Raw genomic sequence first — 20,631 nt, 5'->3', positions numbered from 1 at the left:
TTTTTTCCCCTCCTCTGATATTTTCTCGTCCACTAATAGGAAGGCGCTGTCAATTGCGCTTTTCACAAAACTCTCGTTCGGTGCTTTGCGAAAAGCTTTTCCATGGCGAAAGAGCACGCGTGTCACCATTGCAGGTAGCAGGACATCCGACTCGCGTGTTTATACACATGTACATACATATGCATACGCTCACATACGCAAAACCACGCACACGCAGATATGCGTACAGGGAATATATATGGTGGTAGCTCTCGTGATACAGGGATGAACTTTACGCTCTGCTCGCTCGTGTATATATCCGTGTGTGTTGACCTCTACAAGGTGTCTTTCAGGGAAGTAACATCACAATTTCATTAAGTATTCCACTCATCGACTCATTCGCTCCCGCTCATCCCCTGGTCGCCTCGTCTCTCTTGCGTACATGTGCAAACAATGCCTGCCAACCCTCCCTCTCTCTTTCTCTTTACAGCGCACGCGCTCTATATTTCTTAGCCACCCCTATGATCTTATCCTCCTTCTTATCGTCATCACCATCGTCGACCGTTCTTCTTCCCTCGATAACGAACAACGAATAAATTGGGCGCGCATATCGAATGCGCCTATTATTAACTCGGTTAACGCCGATTAGCGGCCGCTCACGGAATATTTAGCGGGCACACGGCTTATAATAATTTCACACCGTGGGCCGCACTCTCATGTAATATCATCGTAAGCGCTGATTAAACGCGAGCCGGTCGTAACGATTGCGATATGATACGGCGACTGCGGTAATTTTGTCGAGAGTATTACGGGCGCAGTAATGGAATCGATAATAATTACACGGCCGTGAGAGCAGCGCGACGCGCCGTTGTCCTCCGGACAGCCTTTTTTTTCAAAGGCTATCTCACCGGCTTTACTCCCGTCTGGGTTAGCGGACTGCCAGGGTGTTAAAACTGAATGGTTTCTTTTATACAGGATGTCCCATTTCTGCCGGATTAACGCGGATCTTTCGATGCATTTGCACTTGTTTCTCATCCTTAATCGGAATGTCACGACGGAAATCGTCGTTTATTACAACCTTTCAATTTTCGATATTAAATATCTCATTTAAACTAACAATTAAGTCTAGATATTGTTGTACAAAAGCGCACACAAAGTTTAATTAAATTAAAATTATATTACTTCGAAATTAAATGAAAAGGAATAGAGATTTGCTGTATTTCTGCAACTAAATTAAATCTAAATGATTTCAACAACGGAATCAACAACTGTATCCATCTGTTGTGTGCTACACTTCTGATCCCAATATCAGTTCCACAAGCACGTATCAATTTGTTATATAAAATAAAACGTTATTCTATTTATTCGTAATGCAATTTATAAAAAAGATTGTCAACCTATATTCAGAGCAGAATACTTGTCACAGCAGAGTAAATTCATAAAGCGTCAAGTTATTTTCTCCTGCATTAGCTTTCTCGCCTATTCTTGAATCAATGTTACACTATAAATGTAATACCCGTACATTTTAACCTTTGCATTCAATAATCTTCTATAAAATCTAATATTTTTGCATTATTTCGTACAAGAAATAACTCTAATATAATATAACAAAATTTGTATGTTATATTTTAAAAATCAGGACGAGGATAAAAGAAAATGAAAAATTTTGCATAAATATTGAATAAAAATTTCGCACACGTGATATAGCGTGTTATTATTGTATCGTATTAGCCATTAAACGCGAAAGGACGAGGAACATCAAGAGAAGGACCAAGCACATGGACGCAGACGTCCGGGTTTCGTGACAGGCGAGCCGTTTGTAAAACTTGGTTCGTTGTCGACGAAACCTGCACGATCTGCAACCACGTCGACGATGCGTCATCGCGATGGAGATGCCTCGAGTTTCATTCGCGCGTATTGCGGAAATAACATACGTGCAGCGTTAAAAACCGCAATACCTCAAACAAAATCGTAACGCGTGAAACATTGACGCAAAACATCCGTCATCCGAAACGAGGCAAGTAATATATCGCGAACAAAATGAACCGAATACGCACGAATGTATATATATCGTATAAATGCACGATTCTCTACGTGTAAAAGAAAATATGGAACATGGATTTAAAACAAGAAAACACAAAACGTGTAATTAATATCCTGTCAAGTGTGAAATAATATACATAAACAATTAAAAATTATTTCTCATTGTTTAGAATACAATTAAAAATAATTTTTCTTTTACAGTAATATTCTTTCGCAACAAAATATTGTTACTCATTTTCGATAAAGTTGCATATAACTGCAATATTTTTTTAATAATTAGACATGCTTTACGCAAAATAATGTTTTTATATCGTTTCTCGTAAATATAAATTTACAATATACATATACTTTGGACGGGTAAAGAAAACAATCCTTCTCAGAATAATAAGATATAATGTGATTATAAAAATAATAACTTCGTAACATCGACAATAGTTGGCTTAGTTATTTTTATCTATAATAGCAATACTTATGAGCAGCATTCTGCTTCATTTTGATCAGAAAATGAATTTCATACTTTTCAATAGTAATTACATACAAAATAGATATTTCCTCCCCTCCCGCAAAAAAAATATTATATTATATAATATCATGCTCATATGGTCGATATGCGATTACGCTATACTAAACGCTTTACGCGACTCATAACTTGTTTGATAATACCACTTTAGAGCCACTCGAGAATCGTGATTTCAGGATCTCGGGAACAGATTAATATAAGCAGCTTCTTCTCGAGAAACTGGATAAGCTCGTCCATAAATTAAATAAATGTTACCCTTCGTTACCAAGCCAAAGTTATCGAATTAAAAAAGGGGCGCGTAAGCCAAAACGCTGCTTTGAGAGGAAAATGCATTTAAAGTTTTTATTTTATCTTACAGAATACTTAGAGGCATAAACCACAACTCCATTAAATATTAACAGAATTTTAGTTGTCCTTCCAGGTATATTCTGTAAGACAGAATAAAAATTTTTAATGCATTCTTCCTCAAAATAATGCATTAATGTTCACTTTCCAGCCACTGCTCTCTCTCTCTCTCTCTCTCTCTAACTAATTCATAGATTTTTATTCGTTTTTTAAAATCTTTAAGATTTTTGACAAATGTTTCTCAACACGTGAAAGATCGCGACATAATCCCGCAGAATTCTCAACGGCCGTCTTTCGTTAGTTCATGCGAACGGATGCTCAAGAAGGGTGGAGCAGCCGATCTAACGAAGTAGCGAGGATCACTCGAGGTCTGCTTAGGGGTTTCCTTAACTCGAGATTAACCCGAGGTTAATTCACTTAGGAGGACTTGGCCCGGGCACTGCTCCGGGCTGCTATTAAGTATTACTACTCGGATTAGTATTAGCAGTTTAATCGAGTCCCGCGAAACGATGCCGACGCACACGTGACTCAAGCACGCACTCACGCGCAAATTTACACGCATTTACGCGAAGGAGTGCATAGGTGGAACTTCTTCTCGAAAATAATTCCCGAGGCGATCGCGTTTCTCTTAATGACGTAGGATACATGAGGCAAAACGACTTTTCTGGATTATCGCGAATGCAGGAATAAAGCGATGTTTGCAGTTAAAACGATGCAGTTGCGCCCACGCAATGTTTCTACGACATGCGATACGTTATTATAAATTACGTCACACATTATCTCTGTGTCGTTTAATTAGTACATAGAACAAGAATGCCGGCTTTCGAACTCACAATTGTAAAAGGATTTATAAAAAATGATCTCTGTTGTACGCCTGATATGCGGTCTTTATTTTTTGTTATTTTTACGCCTGGGTCTTTTATCATGAATAAATATAGGATAGAGCGCAAATTAAAACATATATGCGAAATTAATAGAAAATATTTATTCAAACGACTTTTCATAATTTTCTTGTATTTTTCTTTTCTTTGTAGAATCGTATAGTACCTATTATATAGAGATATTGTTTAATATAAAGATCTTTACAAGACGATATTATATACGATAAAGTTGCTCATAGATGTTTGTTTTTATGTCATTTATCTGTCTCAATATGTTTACTAATTTGCAAATTATAGCTATATGAAATAAACTTTTTTTTCAGAAATAAAATATTCTCCATTATCTATAGATGAACGACTTGAACATCAATTTTTATGCGATATTTTCTATGTTTTATTTTTGTTTTGTATTTAAAATGGGGTAAAAAATATAACATTAATATAAAATTTTCAATCACGGAGTTTTCTACACATCTACATTGATTAATATCTATCTATGTAAACTTTTAAGAGTATTAAAATAATAAAGAATATTAAATTAAAATATCTTTTTTAGTATCAAAAAATAATTTATGTAATAATTCTTTTTTATAGAATATTAAAATGTTCGATAAAATTTTATCCTCTGTAAAGCTTATTTCAAGCTATTAATTTATATCGTATTATTAATGAAAATATTCATATATTACTATATAATTCTATAATAAAGATTATAAAACGAATTTATTTGATTATTACAATATAATTTTTAAAAAAATCGCTATTATCCTTGAACAACTTACACGTTCATTTCCCTAGAGTCCTACAATTTTTTACATTTCTTTTTTTTTTCGTTTTCCCCTGTCCTTCTCTTTATATATGTTCGTCAACAGCGATGAGGCCGTTTCTCTCTTCTCGTCGTCTCCGTTCGTTTCTCGACTTCGTTAATTAGAAACGCGTCACGTATTAGCCATTAACGCGGTGACAGAAATGGGTGTCTTTCTGCCGGCGTTGTTTAACGCCCAAAATGACCGTCGCCGACTGGTTATCGGGGATATCGGAAATCATAACGTATCGGCATGCACACAGCATAATAACGAGGGCAGGGACCGATGCGTAATGATGATTGTCTATTACCTGGTCCGAGCGTGACCTATGGCACGTGTAGTGATGGTACTGACATTCTCGTACGAAATATAAATCTTTCAAACCGAGCATCGATCTTTCGTCGTCAATCTCCAAACGGCACTCCAACGATACTCCAATAATATCGAAGTAATATCAAAATTTATATAATATATATACATGTGTGCAAATGTCTGTGCGAAAAGCTCGAGATAAGTTGATTAAGTACAAAATTTGACAAACTCATTATATGTATAATGCATTTAGAATGCAGCTTATAAATTGTGAATTTGGACCATTTCTCTGATGAAATCTGATTTGATCGAATTTCCTTTCGATCGAACATCCGCACTCGATTTGCTCGAAAATTGCGAGCAAGCGTTGCTTCGAGGACCATCACTACTCATGCTCTCTCTCTCTCTTTCTCCCTCCCTCTCTCTCTCTCTCTCTCTCTCTCTCTCTACCTACCTATCTCTATCTCTCTCTCTTTGTCTATCTCTCACCACCTCGCTCTCCAGGTGGCCTTTCCGCACGGGCGCCGTTCAATACTCACGTATGAATAGCGATGCGGAATCGGACAGCGCGACGCGAATTCGCGATGCACGCCCGAGACTCGTTTAAACGCGTCACAAATGGCGTGCATCTGCCCGACGAAATCGTCGTGCTAAATAGAAGCTGGAAATTTTTGCATCGTCACAGAGAACCCGATTGTTTTCGCGCAAAAATAGGGCAAAAGTATCAAAATTGTCGCAGGCAACCTGATATCACCATATAAACTTGGTACCCAAATCATTCGCACTTTGTTCGATAAAATTCTATGGGAGTTTTTACAACAATTTATAGTTGACCTTTATCTCGATAGAAAATATGTTGAGTCACTAATCATTTTTCTGTCATTAAAGATGCGAAAGCTAAGAATTTTTATCAATAAAACATAAAACTCATAAAAGTACATTTTTATTCTGCATTTAATTTCAAACATATTTCGATAGAATTTTTACGCTATCGAGCGTAGAAAATAAAAATATGGAATTTATTAATTATATCTTTTATTTCGAATGCAATAGTTTTTTTTAGACACGAATTGAAATAAATTAAATCAAAAGAATTGTAAACTGAAACGTTTGCCAATGTTTCAAAAACATAGCAAAATTTATAACAGTGTATTATTTCTATTATAACAATTGCAATTTTTGACATGTCTTCAAGTGATTGATGGATATCAAAATAATGTGAATCCACGAAATAAGATTCTATCTCGAGAATCGCCTCTATTAAAAAAAATAATTATAAGTAATTAAATCTTACATTTCTGTGGCAATTCAAAGCATGAACTAAGAATTAGTAAGCGAATTAATAGTCGATTAAAAGCAAAGGTAGCTCCGAACCACTTCATGCAACCAAACGAGAAACTGCCTCTTCTTTCAATTCCATCACAAACCGAAAGCGGCATCGACCATAGAGATAGGGGACCAGCGCGATTCTAGTAGGATGATCGACGGGATAAAAAAGAGGGATCTAACGAGAAAACGCGACTAGCGGCTGCGGGCAGATTTCAATTACAAACAGGAATGTATGTGCAAAGTGGTGGACACTGGGCATAGTATTAAAACCGACGGACTTGGCTTTTCGGCGCGGACTCCGAAGAGAAAGAGCGACGAGCGGAGAAGCAGGGGATGCTCTCTTGCATCACACAAGCTGGCTAGCATTCATCCGTTCCCATTGAACAAGCCTGGCTGCTGCAACCTCGCACAATGCCGGGCACTCGCTATTGCGCGAGAGTCCTATTATTTCATCGGCTCGTCCCTTTTTCCTTCGATCCACGTATGCGATATATATCCCTCGTATATGTTCGACCGCCCCAACCTACGTGTGCCCTGCCCCCGAGCGCCGATCTTTTTCTTCCTCTTATATTCCCCTCGTGCACACCGTATTTCGCGTTATTAAGTATCATCCTGGACCGCCGACGACGCTGCTCACGACACGGGCGTCGAATCGATTTTCGACTCCCGCGCTCGAGACACCGGCCGAGCTAGTCTTAAGGATGCACTACTTGCATCTGCACCTGCGTCCCGCCCGAAATAAAAAGTCTGAGATTACTATAGCTGCGCTTTCATACATACATTCATATGTATGTATATGTATATGTATAAAATGAGATATAGATATAAATCTAAAATATATATAGAGAGAAAGAAATAATAAAATATAAAAGTGCAACTATATGAAAGGCAGATTTAAGGCTTCTTTGTGCTACTTTTATTATCTATTTTCTCTCTGTTTTTCTTTCTTGTCTTTTTGAATATTTTATTTTAAATAAACTTTTTTTAATATCTGTAATTGGATATCTTTTTCCGTGAAACTTTTTCAACAAAAACTGATATTTTATTTAATGCCATAAATTTTGCAAAAATCCGTGGTATATTTAATTTTCTGTTGTAATAATTTCTTTCATATTATTTTTGTTCTTATTACAAAATCAAATTATTTTTTCACTCATGTTAATTCAATTCTTTTTTTTATGTGTGCCGAATAAATTAATATAGACATTAATACTGCAACTTTCTTTCTTGTATTGTAAACAGATCTATTATGTTTTCTCTGTGTGTAATCTCTCGTCTTCCTCTTACGTCTACTGCGTACTAACAGAAAGCTGTGATAGTTCTTGACAAGCACGTGACGTTTGCGGCCGTCCTGCTATCGAGCATGTAATTGTCACATACCTATATCGCGTAGGCAGTTAGTTGCTACTGAGTGTTCTTTCTCGCAATGCATTAAGAGAAGCGCGATTACATTGAAATGTCTGGAGTTAAATACATTTCTTCAGCACGTCGCTGCTTTGCATGCGATACGAGGGAAAATAAATCTGTGAACTTCGAGAAAGAATTTCACGACTATATATAATTTGTAATAAAATAATAATGATGACACTCATTGAAGCAAATAATAATAATGCATTTATTAAAACAGGAATCTATTGAAATATGCAGTTTTGCACAAATGATATATTTTTGATGTATTGCGCCAGATATGATCAGTCAATGTTTGCGCGGAAATTAAAACTGACAGTTATCTTTTAAAGTATTTTGTTGCACATATTTAATAAAAAATTATTTTTTATTAATATATAAGTTGATTGACTTTAATTTATTCAATATACCCTTCCACAAAATTATATATGACGTAAAAACAGATAAATATTTAGATATACCTGGTACAGATATATATATTAAAATAATAAATTGATCCGCTAAAAAAATATACATATATCAAAGTCAGATATCTCTACCGTTTTCAGCGCTTTCAATAAATATATAAAGCTGCGGTATTCGATAACTCGTTTCAATCCTGCACGTATATAAGTCATATTGCAAAATATACAGTCTTATACAACTAGGCCTTCTCCAAGCCGGCTAATCCAACAATAACGACGCGGTAGCAATCGCAGACGATCACATACAGCCGACTCTTTCCGCATTAGGGAACTTAATTGCGCCGAGCAGATCGAGCGAAATGCTGGACGCGAACTCGTTGTGCGGTACTCGTGCGGAATCGCGTATTGTCTCCCGACCAACCCTTCAAGCTCGCTTCGTCGCCCACATCTCGTCCCTCGTCCCCACGTGCCCACCACCGTCCACGGTAACGAACCATCGCCATCACCATCACCGACCAGCACCAGCTTCACCCTCTCTCTCTTCCTCTCGTGCGCGCGCGCGACATCAGCGACGTTGTGTGAAAGCCGCTCCTGATCATTCGCGCGTGCTATATTATTTTTACCCCGGCGAACTAGAGCGGCGAAACACGTAGCGTTATCAAACAGCGGCTTTGTCTAACTTTAATTGAAAATATTGGAATAAATTTTCCAATAGACGTCGTCGATGAAACCACCACTGCCACTACCCCGCGCGCCACGACCACCCACCCGATACAGGGTATGACTGAGAGTCGCGCGGGGAAACAGGGATATATCAAGAGAGAGGGGGAGAGAAGAGTCCCATCAACATAGTACATACCAGAAGAGAGAAAGAGAGAGAGAGACGTGGATAGGTAGGTAAATAGCCGTTTTGCGGACGGGTTTATGACGCGGGATTGTTGTTCAAAAACGAGAACGACCGCGTGGCCAGTCGACCGTTTTCGGCTCGATTGATGTTGCGCCGACACTCACACCTCCTTCGTTTCTACACGCGGCAGGTAGCTCATGACGGAATCAACGATTGCCATCGTGCAGTAAATAGAATAACATGCATACACATTCACACATCATGCACATGTATACGCGCAATAGCCGATATGTGCTAATGTATGCGTGTCGGAATAAACGATGAAATCGGTCAGACCGCGAGCGAGCGAGCGACGCTGACACCTGCTGACGATTAATACACGTCCTTCGTGTATGTTGCGAAGACCTGGTCGTTACTCTGGGAAAGGTCGCAGCTATTTTTCACGGACCCTTTGGCTGAACGGGCGGTTGCCACGTCCGTCGACGATTACGTCGCGGTAATCTAGCTGATGATAAGCGGCTGCTGTGTAAAATATGTCAATCCAGCAATGGTTTCACTCACGTCGTGAGAAATATCATTTTATATCGTGAAAGATGCGCGCGTAAAAATTGTATAAATTTGAAAAAGAAATTATAATAATATATTAATCTTTTATTTAAGTTAAATCTAATTGAGCAACAAAATCTTTCTCGCCAAAATTAATAATAGGTCAAAGAAAAAAATTATGAATCGTCGCTCTTGTTAAATTCGACGATGATTAATGAAATTCAACAACGACGGACAAAAATTCTCTAATAAAAAGTCGACGTGGAAAAGACGAAAACTCTTTCTGATCGGTATGAAGATTGATACGATCAATGACAAGTCAAAGATAATCATTCATTATCAGATTGACATCGACACACGTGAAAAATTCAATAAAGATGAGATGTTGCAGAGAATAAACTATTTAAACAAATTTTTTAGTTAAAAATTTACGAGAGATTAACGTTTCCTCCTATTATAAAACTCGTAATGAGAGAAGAATCGTAATTAATCATTAGTCATTACAATTCGATGATAACGCAATGGGGGCAATACGGTTGGCGCAGGTAGACTGGAGGGCAAAACGGAAGCGAGTTCACCGCTCATCCGCGTCAGGATGAAGCTGTACCCCTCATCCGTGACTTCTGCGCCGCGATTCTCTCCCCCTGATTCTCCCCCGTCTGTCTCTTCTTCCCTTTTCGCCCCCTCGTGTCCCCGCGTCGTTAACCAGCTCTCCGCTGGGTGCCTGGGCCCGACGGCGCCGACCTTCCTCTTCCCGGGGGCGGCACCAGGCAGAACCGGAAGTGCCCGGATATGAGTTTCCGGCGCGGACAATTTGCAACGCGAAATTGAATGATCGACTCCGATAATCGTCCCGGGGCTGTTCCTACCTAGCAGCCGACTAGCTGCGCGATTTCGAGAACGGCGCCGTCGCCGATGTCGAAAACGAATCGCCGGGCCGCCTCGCCATTACAGCGATTCGTTATCGTCATTACCGGCAGCGACGAACGCAGGATCGCTCTAGGGGAAACCAAAGAGAGTGAATGGAATCGAGAGTGCGCGGCCGACCATAGCTTCCATAGCAATTGTTGCAGTGGTCTATTTGCGAACGCAAAGACTTTTCTTCTCTGGATGGATTCGGAGCAAATATAGTCAAAGACATGTTATGATGAGACCAATAGTTTGATTGTAGTTAATAATACAGTAACTGATTTCGAGATTTAAAGATTTAGATTATACTAACAGTTCTAGAATTTTTATTCTTCGACATTTCCGATTTTTCTTAATATTTTTCTCTGAATATTCACATTTCTATATCTGTCTTATTCGAATCAGCATAATTTTATTAACAATGTTGTTTAACGAGATTATGGCAATAATGATCAGCTGCATTACGCCTCGCAAGCGGCCAGGCCTCAGGCAAAGTCAACCTGCGTGTCATCGGCGGCGCGTCGAGCATGATACAATCGATAATGGCGATTAATAATACGGATATCGCGATTATAATTAGCAGAATACCTGCGGCGAGGGGAGAAGGCGCGTCGTTTAGCGCGACAATAAATTTTCGCCGTTATTCGCATCGGTGGATTTGATCGACGTAAAATTCGTCGCAATTAAACGCGATGCGCGAAACCGCATTTTGACCGAGGTGTCTCTATACCGTTTCAACAATTGCCGCGTCGTTTTGTAATATTTCAGCTCGGGCTGATACGAAATACCAATGCACCAATGGTAATAGCAACTTCGATATACGTACATATGTATATATCATGTAATTTTCAACATTGAAACACCCACTATTTCCGCATGATTAAAACGTGCGCGACCCGTATTTACGAGTAATTGATTTTTGCACAAATTCACCGACAAGAAACTAAAAACGCCAATTTAAAAAAAAAACATCGCTTTTCCCCGCATTTTTATATATTCCATATTTTTTATCCGTGCCTTTTATTATACAAATCGCACGATTTAATCTTGTATGTTTAAAACAATTGTATTGTTAATATTATTAATTCTTAATCATAATATATTATTAATTCCTAATCATTGTCATTCAAAAATGTCTCGAAATGATTTTTGACGTGACAAAGGCGCGAATTCGATTTCCGGCAACGAAATTTTCGATGAGCCCACATTTCTGGAGCAAGCGTGGATAAAAGAAAACTTATCTGTGTCTTTCTCTCTGTCTTTGTCTCTCTCGCTTTCTCTCTTTCTCTCTCTCTCACACACACACAAAAGGACGTTCGCATAGCAGAGGCTTTTGTACGATTCGTATCGTCAGTAGTAGTTGGTAGCTGCTGCAGAGCCTGCAACGCTATTACCGCCTTGCCTTGCCGGCGACAGAACTGAACTCGAGTGGCACATTACGACTGTTTCTGTCGACTGACGCACCGATAGCGTCACCAGTTTCCACGATTCGTTCAACATAATTCAAACAAAAGTTCCCGAAGTTACGGCCGTTGTGTGTACAGTAATGTCGACGTCATACGTTCGTACATCGAATCAATGCGTCGCGAATTACAATCCAACGAGGCGAAGGTAAAAGGAAGAGAGCAGTCAATGCTGCTTGAAAATTTTGTTTAACGTTGTCAAAATTACATAAAATTGCGTATTACTTCATTCATTTGTTTAATTATATGTTAACAATCCATGAGATTTGTCGGTCATTTCACTGAGCCATTATTCATATATAAGAGTCTATATAAGATCGTATGATATAATATATATAGAATTAATTAAAAAATATATACGTATATATTACTACCATCGTTGCTTCTATTGTAGTTATAAAAATCATCAATTATCAATTCTTGATTGGCTGATAAGAATCAATTATAATCGATATACATTTCAATGTCAGAATATATTCTTGTTCTGAATCAAGGATTTAATTTCCTTTTCCAGCCGCACGTTAAATCGATAACAAACTATACTCAATTTATTAGAATGTATTCAGAGCAAAATGAACGATGAAAGATCGATCAATCGTCTCTCTCATGTAACAAAAAGATGAAAAAAGTGAAGAGTAACACAACGATACGAATGGATTCTTGGATATTTCGTGATCCTTTTTCATCCTCGTTTTTCTCAAGAAAAAGAAAGAAACAAAAACAGAGAGAGAGAGAGAGAGAGAGAGAGAGAGAGAGAGAGAGAGGGAGAGAGAGAGAAGATTGACTCTGGCAGAATCACTTTCTTATAAACGATTAAGCGAGCGAGGTAAGCGACGGTCCGCTGCCACCATAAGGAAGAAAGAAAGTTCTAGACGTCAGCCTGCTAAAAATTCAAACGCGCGAATTTTCCCCGGGAATAAATTTCCAAGTTTCCCGGCCGCGAGAACAGCCGAGCAAATACATCGTGCCAAGCTTACCCAGCGCGCGGTCCAACTAGAAAGTTTGGCGCATTGTCGGTGAATAAACGGAAACGATTGTTGCGACACTCGCAAGAGGATGGAAGCTGTAACTTTGCGGACGCGCGATGTGCATTTATTGGTCTTCGCGATTGGCAACGAATGCGTCTTATTATGTAAGGTAAAGTAAATCAGAATAAAGTGTTTTATGATAGAGTAACTCATTCAGAAAAAGAAGAGAACGAGAACATTGTATAATAGAACTTTTAAAGTATCAAGATACTAATGTTGGAGAGAAAAAAATTATAGACTAAAAAATTATCATTCTCACCCTTGTGAGAAAATTCTATTCTTGATCCTTAAGAGATATAGTGTTCTCTCATCTATCGTGAATCATGGAAGAGTTAAGATGGTATCGATAAAGCATTTAACACAAAGAAAATATTTCGATTAATGCAAATTGAATACAATAACAAGTGGCATTTTCTTGTCTTTTTTATGTAACCAGATTATTTTTATAAATAATCTAAAGATTACCGCAACACAAAACAACACACAGAACATTTCGATAATTAAAATTAATAACTAGCTAAAAATTGGAAAAAAATAATATTTTAAACGTATATATATTATATTTTATTATATATTATATATAAATATTTTTCCTCTTTCTCTTCTTTTTTCTTTTTCTATAATATATAAATAAAAATAAATTATATGACATGGAATCTTGGTCAAAAAAGTCGTATGTGAATAACAAAATGATTCATTGCGAAGCTACAATCAAATATACCTGACTACAAGCAGAAACATTGCAGCACTTGGGTCAATCATGGACGTGCTTTACGCGAAACTGCTTGTCGTAGTCGGAATAGCTGTGCCAGTCGTGACCAATCTTAACCACAGAGTACCAGTTGCTCCGGATCAGATCACTGGCAACATTGTTGAACCATAAGTGCATCTCCTATTTGCTATACAGTGTGTGTGTTTGTGTGTGTGTTTGTGTGTATGTCTTGTATTGTTTCTATGTACATCCTTTATCGCGCGTAATAAGAAAATGAACTTAAATCGATTTAAAGTACGAATTAGAAAATAACTATTCAGCTAAATGTTAAAAATAATACTCTAAATTATAATAAAAACCATTTAATATTTTATATTAATAAAAATATTGTGTTTTAATTTTGAGAAATATAATTTTTTTTGCTAATATTTATTTCATTATAAAATTATCTTTTCTTGTGTATTACCGGAGCAAATTGTCTCAAATTCTGAACACACCGATACATTTCTGTTCTTACGAGAATACAATTCCTATCGTAATAAATTTTCTTATCAATTTATTCTTTTTAATTATATTGAACACGATTTTCTAACACTCTTTTTTTAAGAAAAAAACATAATCAATATTGAAAATTTTCTTACGTGTTAATTAATCAGATAATCAAATTTTAACAATGACAGTTAATGTTTATAATAAAAATAAAATCTGCATAATTAAAATCTGCATTTAATAAGACTGACGATTCCACGATTAAAATGTGAAACGATTTAAAAGATAGTAACAATTTAGCGAATCTCTTCCTGTATTGCGGAGAGAGTGCAACGGTACGTTTCGTAACGAAACGATAACAATGAGACTCTCGCAGCTATACTAGCCAGCTTTTGTCTGAGACTAGGTGCGGTGGTATTTGGCGCTGGTTCACTGGTATTTACTAGATTGCAAATTGGGGCGGAAATAGCTTCCGGCCTGTTCAGGACGATTATATCGGATATCAGGCTGCTTCTGGTCACGGCCCAGATGCACTTCATATTCCTGAACGGCAAGAATCTCGGGTCAGCCGACCACGCCGTGCCCTCATAAAGTGTGCTCCACTGCACTTGAAGCAACAAATCCCCACGAGTAATTATGTACGAGCTTAAACTGTTCAATTAAATAAAAATACAAAATCACGCGAGTCTGTATTTTTTATTTAATCTCTGATTATATTGCAACTCAAAAACGTGACCGATAGGTACATAAGTAGAAGGATAATAGACAGATGGATATCACCCAGGGAATTATATTCCAATAAGCAATAAGCTTTTAATTGCGATAAGCGTCGATTAACCATGCCCGATATTTATCGAAGTCGAACGTGATATTTATCGGAGTGCGGCGCCGATATTTATCGAGATGCAATTGCCGTGTTTGTCAACGGGGGTCTCCCGTCCGATGTGTTTGCGAGAACCGAAATCGTCCGACCATCGCCATCGAAATTATTCCAACACGTAAACGATGCGAACTTTTAATCGCCGTTGTAGTACCGCATTGATTAACAACGAGAATTGTATCGCAATAAAATTGCATCGATATTGTTCTCGATAAAGAAACCAAATTTTTGTTAACGAAACGATGCGATGCGATTTGATTCGATAATTGAAACCCATAATTACGGTAATTTTTTATGCAACGTAGCGATCAACAGGTATATTGTATATATAATTTTTTATTGTCAACTAAATTATAAAATTAAATTTTAAGACTGTGAAATTAAATAAAAATATTAGTTTCGTGCGCTTGTATCAAACAAAATCTACTTGAAGTATATTATTTAAATTGCCAATCATGTAAGTATAATGTCAATATAAATACTGTCACTATGTCATGTTATTATAAAGTGCACTTTGTAATTGAATTTAATATTATGTCTACTGAATCTAATATAAATATAATAAATAACAAATACTTATTACCATTTGCTAAGATCAATCCCACCATATATGCATCCATTTCAAATTTATTCTGCATATACGTATTATGTATTTTACATATATAAATATTTCTTTTCACATATTTTAAAGATAGCAATAATTCGTAGAAAAAAGTGTTAATTTCCGGAAAATTTTACAAAAGTTTTAGCCAAAACAAAATTTTATTAGCACGTATTGAAAAATACATTAACAATACTAAAGCTCAACTCTCTTATTTCAGTCATTCTTCCCTAAAGCATAATCTGACATATTTCAATAACAGAAAATACAAATCTGAATGATCGATTTCGCGTAAATCTACTTCGTGAAAACGGTGGAAGATTGCCATAAATGGCGGTCACAAAATTGATGGAGATACGTACTTTTATCGACGTACTCGAAAAAGATAGACAGCTACAGCGCTGAAGCGGGCCGGCCCTCAACAGTTTGATACGGTTTACGGTAAACACATTTCGGTGGCAATCACGTCATGGGGCAAGCAAGCAGCAAGCCAGCAAGCAAGCAAGCAAGACCGACAGAGCCAAAGAGTAGATGATGCTTCCTAGGTTAGGGAAGGTGCGCGAGTGGTCGCTGAAGAGCTCTTAGCCGACCCTTTGTTGCCCCTGCCATCCCCACTTCTATCATCACGTAAGGGACGACAGGGGCTACGGCAGAACTAGTATGGGGGTTAAAGGGTAGCCTCGCTCTTGGCCAAAGGCCTCTGATTTACTTAGCCTATCGAGTGCTCTCCCAGAGACTCGTTCGCCAAGAATATCGCGTACAGAGTGTCCAACAATCATCGCAATGTCTCAACAACAAATTCCAAATATTAGCCATTCTTAATATCATATATATAATATTAGAATAAAAAATCCTGACATAAAATTATTGAGAGAGAGAGGTCACAGTATCACAAGATATATGTACACTAACGGATCCTGACGTTGATAATGGGGAGGTTTTGCAAAATTATTTTATTTAATATTTTTGGTTTCATGATTAGCTTTTATTCCAGGATCAACGACGTCGATAGCTCTTTAATGTTTTTCTTTATTTATATTTTTTAAACAAATTCAGCAAAACTGTTTCTTTTAATTTGTAAGGGGGGGGGGGAGGGGTTAATCCCAGTGTGTGTATATATATACACTATATAGATATAAAGAATTTCTCGCCTAATTATTTTCATGCAACGAAATTATCTCATCATTTCGTCCTATGTCTGACTTAATCTATACTTAACTCCTTGAATGCGTAATGAGTATAATTTACAGTGTATCTTATACATACATATTGTATATATTATATAGATATAAAGAATTTCGCCTAATTATTTTCGTGCAATGAAATTATCTCATTATTCGTCCTATGTCTGACTTAATCTAAACTTAACTCCTTGAATGCGTAATGAGTATAATGTACAGTGTATCTTATACTTATATATATATACTAGCGGATCCTGACGTCGATAGCTCTTTAATGTTTGTTTTTCTTGATTTATATTTTTTAAATAAATTCAGCAAAACTGTTTCTTTTAATTTGCAAGGGGACTGGGGTTAATCCCTCCCCCCCCCCCCCAGGATCCGCCAGTGATCACAAGTATGATTGATAATGAACTATTAGCAAGCAAAATTGACCTTTTGCGTGCTCTCAAATCTATAACTATGCGTATACATATATTGAATTGTTATTTGCGGCTAATTTTTATAATTAGATGATATCTATTTTCGCTTCATTGTCAGTTGATTTTGTCTTTTAATTTTTTTATTTTTAAAAACTATATATAATATAGCAATCAGCTGATATAATGGCAAATTTATTATTAATAGCAAATTTTCATTGTTTCACTCAAAATTATTCAATTCTTCATTTTATATAATAAAAATGTTCGCATCTGATAAGTTTTTAAAATTCTTTTCTCAATAATAATGTAATATGTGCTAATAAATTTACGAAATAATTAATTTAAACTTACAATTAATAAATTATCGTTTGATAATTACTTATAATTAATCCCTAATAATATAATCCCTTTCTAAAAAAGGCATGTTAAGGTCGATTCTCGCAAGTATTATTGTATCTTTTCCGCGATGCAGATTGACTGTTTCGATTCGCATTGTGCGTTATATTCGTAGCATCGAGACGCTGTCATCGCGAGGGTTAGCAGTTTGAATAAAATAAAATTAAATAAAATAATATGTTTTAAATATGTTATAATACTTTAAACTCGATTAATATTCTTGACAGTTATCAGCTGATTTCTGTCAAAAAATATTAATCGCGGATAAGGTATTATAATATATTATTTACATATGCAAATAACACAATGCGAATCGAGACAGTCAATCAGCATCGCGAAAAAGATGCAACAATACTTGCGAGAATCAACTTATCATGCCTTTTTTAAAAAGGGATGTTATAATACTTTCAATTCGATTAATATTTTCAACAATTATCAGCTGATTTATGTCAAAAAATATTAATCGCAGATAAAGTATTATAACATATTATTTAAAACATATTACTATTTTAATATTTTCAACATATTATTATTTTAAAATTTAATTAGCAAATTAACGCTTTATCATCAGCTAAATTCTTTCAAAAAATATTAATAAAGCGTTAATTTGCTAACTATATTTTAAAATAATAATATGTGAAGCTAGCATATGATTTAGTGGAAACTCATAAATAATTAAGAGTTCTGGCTTTATATTCAATAGTTCTACTATTGAAGATAAAGCCAGAACTCTTAATTATTTATGAGTTTCCACGAAATGAGGCGCCAGCTTCATACACTCCCATTATCGCTATATAAATGTTATAAAATAAACAATTTCTCACTCACCGATACGTGCAAGCGGAGTTGTAGTACACAGCACATACATTGATCTGAAAACAAAATATTCAAATTATGTATATACATGTACATATTCATATATACATATACATATTCGTATATATACATATTCGCACTAGCGGATCCTGACGTCGATAATAGGAGAGGGGGGGGGGGCGGGTTTGCAAAATTATTTTATTTAATATTTTTGGTTTCATGATTATTTTTACTTTTACTCCAGGATCAACGACGTCGATAGCTCTTTAACGTTTGTTTTTCTTTACTTATATTTTTTAAACGAATTCAGCAAAACTGTTTCTTTTAATTTGCAAGGGGAGGGTTTTAACCCCCCCCCCCTCCTCCCCAGGATCCGCCAGTGCATGTGTGTGTGTGTGTGTATGTGTGTCTGGAAACGGTCAAATATCTTAATGCAGTTTAGAAAAAAATGTTTTTAGGTATTTTACATACCTCACAGTTGCCTCGCTGTCGCCCGATGCCTCCCCGGGCCTCCTCCTCCTCTCTTGGTCCATGGTAGCACTCACGACACTCGCGAAAATACAAATAATTACGATCGCCCGACACTTTACACGGCACTCCCGACACGCGAAACTTTACACGGCACTCCCGACGCGACGCGTGAATCGCACGCGTATTTCGCGTACATTGCACAATGAGAAAAAATGATGCGAATACTATAATTGCACGAATCAACGTCCGTTCGACACTTGAGAATCTCGCAGTCAAGCGCGCAGTTTATCAGCAACGCTATCTATAACAAATAAAATACATATACATATAGAAAGATACAAAGTACTATAACATTTTATTTAAAACATTATTTTATCATTTTTATTACATACTATTATTTGCTAATTAAATTTTAAAATAATAAGATGTTATAAAATGTAAAATAGTAATAGGTATGTTGTAAATAATATGTTATAATCCCTTATCTGCGATTAATATTTTTGTACAGAAAGCAGCTGATATCTGTCAAAAATTTTAATCGAGTTTAAAGAATTATAACATATCATTTAAAACATATTATTATTTTTATTTGTATAACATATTTTTATTTTAAAATTTAATTAGTACATTAACGCTATAATCGACTGATTTCTGTCAAAAAATATTAATAAAGCGTTAATTTGTTAATTAAATTGTAAAATAGTAATATGTTGTAAATAATGTTATATTTTGCCTTATCTGCAATTAAATTTTTTTGGCAGAAATCAGCTGATAACTCAAAAATATTAATCGAGTTTAAAAAATTATGACATTATTTAAAACATATTATTATTTTAAAAATTAATTAGCAAATTAATCAGCTGATTTCTGTCAAAAAAATTTATATTAATAAAGCGAAAATTTGCAAATTATTTGATAATTTGAAATAATGTTATAAAAATTAAAATAGTAATATGTTGTATATAATATGTTATAATATCTTATTCTCGATTAATATTTTTTGACAGAAATCAGCTGATAACTGTCAAAAAATATGGTTTGAGTTTAAACAAATATAACAAAAATTATACATATGTTTCTTAAAAGGAACGTTATTATTTATTATATATTTATTTTGTTTGTTAGTGTTGCATATAAAATTTGTAATATTTTCTTATCGGAAAAAGATGTCAGATTTTTATATAAAAACTGTATATGTACGTCAGTTATACTTGAGAATTAATAATTTCTAAATTTATAATTAAGTCCAAAATAAGTAATATATTATATTAAAAAATAATTACTAAATATATAGAAAATGCTTTAGTAATTTGTTAACAAATGTTTATAAAAAATTTTCTCTCTTTAGATATAAGCTTTATTTATATAAAGTTTTAATAAATGAAAATCTAATTCTTAAATAAATAATCTCTGTTTAATTATAAATCTTAAATTTGATATATATTTGTTTATGTGTATATGTATATTAAAATTCTATTTAAAAAAAATATATTTTTAAATATATCTAATAATATATTTAGTAGTATATATTATAGTATATAAAATATAGTAATATAGTATATTATATAGTATATAAAATATTTTATATGACATTATATATATATATTGCTATTGCATATACAATGAAATGTGAAACGGCGCACTACCAAGGAGAATAGCCTATACAATGACTGATGATTATGACAAGTATCTGAAGATCAAGCTAACTATCGAGAGAAACGAGTATTTAATCTTAAAAAAATAATGTGAATTAAATATATTATAAATTAATTAATTCACTGTCTGATCACTCTGTCATTGCCTAGCTTCATTCCTTAGCTTCTCTCGCATTCTTGCTGCTTCTCCAT

The 20,631-nt window shown here is 35.4% G+C and overlaps 1 protein-coding gene and 1 long non-coding RNA gene across 2 annotated transcripts in view; one reads left to right on the top strand and one right to left on the bottom strand.

Moving 5' to 3' along the window:
• The window catches only part of LOC145940587 (uncharacterized), a 36,190-nt gene that overhangs the window by 5,248 nt on the left and 10,311 nt on the right, over nt 1-20,631 (bottom strand). Inside the window, exons 3-4 of the long non-coding RNA XR_014426045.1 lie at nt 18,785-19,085; nt 18,326-18,369 (exon numbers count right to left, since the gene is read on the bottom strand). This is a non-coding gene — a long non-coding RNA (uncharacterized LOC145940587). The remainder of the gene's footprint in view (nt 1-18,325; nt 18,370-18,784; nt 19,086-20,631) is intronic.
• The window catches only part of LOC145940583 (uncharacterized), a 54,570-nt gene that overhangs the window by 31,364 nt on the left and 2,575 nt on the right, over nt 1-20,631 (top strand). The gene's annotated exons all lie outside the window — the stretch shown is intronic.

The sequence above is a fragment of the Prenolepis imparis genome, unplaced genomic scaffold (genome assembly GCF_030444845.1).
Source record: "Prenolepis imparis isolate NDT839.2.m4 unplaced genomic scaffold, iyPreImpa1.0 SCAF_9, whole genome shotgun sequence".
Taxonomy (NCBI): domain Eukaryota; kingdom Metazoa; phylum Arthropoda; class Insecta; order Hymenoptera; family Formicidae; genus Prenolepis; species Prenolepis imparis.
The sequence above is the reverse complement of the archived record's forward strand: the minus strand, read 5'-3'. Positions and strand labels throughout refer to the sequence as shown.